Genomic DNA, 4,980 nt, shown 5'->3' on the forward strand with positions numbered 1-4,980 from the left:
AACGGTGCTCCTTCCCTTCCAAGCTCTGCCATGCGCCCAAACAGTGTTTTACCCCCACATGTAGGGCATTAGCCTACTCAGGACTATTTGCAAAACAACTCTTGGGGTCCAATTTCTCCTGTTACCCTTAATAAAAAATTGGGGGCAAAAATATTTGTGGAAAAAAGTTTTTATTTTCACGTCCAGGCATTATAATCTTCTGTGAAGCACTTGGGGATTCAAAGTGCTCACCACACATCTAGATAAGTTCCTTGAGGGGTCTAGTTTCCAAAATGGGGTAATTGTGGGGGTTTCCACTGTTTAGGCACACCAGGGGCTCTCCAAATGTGACATGGAGTCTGATCTGAATTCCAGCCAATTTTGCATTGAAAAAGTCTAACGGCCCTCCTTCCCTTCCGAGCTCTGCCATGCGCCGAAACATTTACCACCCCGCTCCTGCCGCTGCTCCGCCGCCCCCCTCCCCCCTTTCTTTCTGGACAGTGACTTGTATATAAGCCGATGGGGGAGTCTTCAGCGCAAAGTGCTGAAAATCTTGGTTTATACACGAGAATATACAGTAATTTATTTCAATCCAAAAAGTGAAACTCTTATATGAAGTCATTACAACCAGCATGACTTATTTCTATGAATGTTGATTATAGCTTACAAACAATGAAACCACGAAATGGAAATACATATTTTAATTTTATTTTTCCCTAAGGGGGTGATAAAGGGGGGTTTAATTTACTATTTATAGCGGGTTTTTATGTTTGGCAGCGGTCACACGCTAAAAGACGCTTTTGTAAGTTTTTGCATCACCTCATTTTGAGAGCTATAATTTTTCCATATTTTGACCCACCGAGTCATGTGAGGTCTTATTCTTTGCGGGACGAGTTGACGTTTTTATTGGTACCATTTACGGGTACGTGACTTTTTTTGATTGCTTTTTTCCGATTTTTGGGATGCAGAATGAACAAAAACCAGCATTTCATGAATTTCTTTTGGGGGGTGCGTTTACACCGTTCCGCGTGCGGTAAAATTGATAAAGCGGTTTTATTCTTCGGGTCAGTACGATTACAGCGATAAGTCATTTATGTAATTTTTTATGCTTCGGCGCTTTTATGCAATGAAAACATTTATATAAAAAATTATTTTTGCATCACTACTCTGAGCTATAACTTTTGTTTTTTCGCCGATTACACTGTATGGCGGCTCGGTTTTTGCGGGACAAGATGACGTTTTCAGCGGTACCATGGTTATTTATATCTGCCTTTTTGTTTGGCGGTATGATAAAAAAAAAAAGCAAAAAAATGCTTTATTTTTTAAAGGGGTTGGCTAGAGGGGTTAACTAATGGGACAGTTTTATAGGGCGGGTCGTTACGGATGCGGCGATACTAAATGTGAACTATTGGGTTTTTTTTTTCCAAAAATTAGTGAATTTTTTTTTTTTTACATTGTCCCAGGGGGAACATCACTGTCATGTGTCAGATCGCTGATCTGACGTCACACAGCGCTGTGAAAGATCAGCGATCTGACAGGCTCTGCACAAGGCTTCTGCAGGCCGTGAGGAAGCTGCCTCCCTGCAGGCACCGAAGGCCCCCGCCGCCATATTGGATCCAGGGACCTGCAGGGAAGGAGGCCCCCGCAGCAGCGCTGCATATTGCGCTGCTGTGGAGGTCTCAGGGAAGCACGGAGGGAGCCTCCTCCCTGCCGATTCTTCCCTAAACTCCCGGTACACTGCGATCGTGTTTGCCTGCAGTGTGCCAGAGGTTAACGTGCCGGGGGCGGTCCGTTACTGCCCGACAGTGCCGGGTGTCAGCTGTGATAGTCAGCTGACAGCCGGCCACAATCAGCGCCCCCCCCCCCCCCGAGCACCGCTGATCGCGAGGACGTACTATCCCATCCCCGGTCATAGGGGCTCGGGTCCCGTGGACGGGATAGTACGTCAGATGTCAGGAAGGGGTTAACCTGAACACTAAATGGCATAGCAGGAAATCAAAATGCCAGAATTGTGTTTTTTTTGGCCACAACATTGCATTAAAATGCAATAACGAACGATCAAAAGATCATATCTGCACATAAATGGTGTCCTTAAAATAGTCAGCTCGGTGCACAGAAAATAAGCCCTCACCCAACCAGAGATCACGAAAAATGGAGACTTTGGAATTTTTTTTTTTCACCACTTAGGTATAAAGAAGGAACCTAGACATGTTTGGTGTCTACGAACTCATAATGACATGGAGAATTATTTTTAGCATTTAATGAACCTAGCAGAAAAAAAAGACAAAACAAAAAACAAGTGTGGGATTGCACTTTTGCAGTTTCACCGCACTTGTAATTTTTTTCCCATTTGAGTACACAACATGCAAAAATCAATGATGTTCAAAAGTACAACTCACCGCACAAAAGAAAAAAAAAAAAAATAAGCCCTCACATGGCCATATTGATAAAAAAAAAAAAAAAATTATATATATATATATATATATATATATATATATATACACACATACATATACACACACATACATTATATATATATATATATATATATATATATATATATATATATATATATATATATATATATATATATATATATTTTACAGCTCTGGGAAGAAAGGGAGCGGAAAAACATGCAAAACCGAAAAGCTCTGGTCATTAAGGGGTTAATAAGCAGCACCACGTGACCGCTGAGCACAGGAAGAACTGCCATGCTGGGACAACGGAGATGTAGGGACATGCAACGATGGCGAGAGAAAGGTGAGGAGGACGGGGAAGCAGAGTCATGCAGATACCAGGACTTGACAGGGGGAGCCGCACATAGCAGGACAGGGATGAGAGGACAATGCATACATGGCTTATACGCGAGTCAATAAGCTCAAGTTTTCTGCGGCAAAAATTAGGTGCCTCGGCTGATACGTGTGTATGTACACAGTAACTTTGATATCTTAGTTTTGTGAGAAGCACCTGTATATTTATTCCATTTGACTATATCTTGCTAGTTCCCTTTACCATACTATTTTTAGTGACAAATTTATCTTTTTAGGTTGTGCATGTCCATTTCCATCCTTTTGTTGTATAATATATGAAAAACCAAAGCCAAAAGAAGTATTTTCTAAACAAAAACTGAAATCCTAGAAAACAGGTTTTTTTAAAAAATTGGGCTGTTTAAATGCAAAATTAAAACACGTTTCTGGTATGCTGATGTATCCACAAATTTTGAATTTTCACAATGGGCAATGGGAAAGACTTGTTTGTGTTCATAGCAGGGTGGAGAAGGAAAAAAAAAAAAAAAAAAAAAAAAAATAGTGTAACATTTTCAGAATAATTTTAACTATAAAAGTTAACTGGAGGCCATCTCATTTACAGAGCCCCTGAGCTAATACAGTCATGGCCAAAAGTTGAGAATGACATACATTTTCACATGATCTGCTGCCCTCTGGTTTTTATGTGTGTTTGTCAGATGTTTTTATCACATACTCATAATGATTGCAATTATATTTCTGTAACAAAAGGTTATATTGACAGTTAGAATGAGTTAATGCAGCAAGTCAATATTTGCAGTGTTGACCCTTCTTCAGGACCTCAGCAATTCTCCCTGGCATGCTCTCAATCAACTTCTGGATCAAATCCATGACTGATAGCAGTCCATTCTTACAAAATCAATGCTTTTATTTTGTCTGAATTTGAAGGTTTGTTTGTCCACCCGTCTCTTGATGATTTACCACAAGTTCTCAATGGGATTAAGATCTGGGGCGTTTCCAGGCCATGGTCCCAAAATCTCTGTTTTGTTCCCTGAGCCATTTAGTTATCACCTTTGCTTTATGGCAAGGTGCTCCATCATGTTGAAAAAGGCATTGTTGATCGCCAAACTGCTCTTGGACGGTTGGGAGAAGTTGCTCTTGGAGGACATTCTGGTACCATTCTTTATTCATGGCTGTGTTTTTAGGCAAGACTGAGAGAGAGCCCATTCCCTTGGCTGAGAAGCAACCCCACACATGGTTTCAGGATGCTTGACAGTTGGCATGAGACAAGACTGGTGGTAGCGCTCACCTGGTCTTCTCCGAATAAGCAGTTTTCCAGATGTCCCAAACAATCGAAAAGGGGATTCATCAGAGAAAATGACTTTACCCCAGTCCTCAGCAGTCCACTCCCTGTACCTCTTGCAGAAAATCAGTCTGTCCATGATGTTTTTTTCTGGAGAAGTGGCTTCTTTGCTGCCCTCCTTGAGACCAGGCCTTGCTCCAAGAGTCTCCGCCTCACAGTGCGTGCAGATGCACTCACACCTGCCTGCTGCCATTCCTGAGCAAGCTCTGCACTGCTGGTAGCCCGATCCACAGCTGAAACACTTTTAAGAGACGGTCCTGGCGCTTGCTGGTCTTTCTTGGGCGCCCTGGAGCCTTTTTGGCAACAAGGGAACCTCTCTCCTTGAAGTTCTTGATGATGTTGACTGAGGTGCAATCTTTCTAGCTGCGATACTCTTCCCTGTTAGGCCATTTTTGTGCAGTGTAATGATGACTGCACGTGTTTCTTTAGAGATAACCATGGTTAACAGAAGAGAAACAATGATGCCAAGCACCAGCCTCCTTTTAAAGTGTCCAGTGGTGTCATTCTTACTTAATCATGACAGATTGATCTCCAGCCCTGTCCTCATCAACACCCACACCTGTGTTAATGGAGCAATCACTGAAACGATGTTAGCTGGTCCTTTTAAGGCAGGGCTGCAATGATGTTGAAGTGTGTTTTGGGGGATAAAGTTCATTTTCTAGGCAAATATTGACTTTGCAAGTAATTGCTGTTAAGGTGATCACTCTTTAACATTCTGGAGTATATGCAAATTGCCAGTAGAAAAAAAATGAAGCAGTAGACTTTGTAAAAATTAATATTTGTGTCATTCTCAAAACTTTTGGCCATGACTGTACAATGGAAATTTCCCAGAACTAACCCCATTTAAGAAGTTTCATTACTTGATAAAGCTGACAAACATTAATTAAAAATGAA

This window comes from Dendrobates tinctorius, unplaced genomic scaffold (genome assembly GCF_039654945.1).
Source record: "Dendrobates tinctorius isolate UK_male_01 unplaced genomic scaffold, ASM3965494v1 ptg000254l, whole genome shotgun sequence".
Lineage (NCBI taxonomy): Eukaryota > Metazoa > Chordata > Amphibia > Anura > Dendrobatidae > Dendrobates > Dendrobates tinctorius.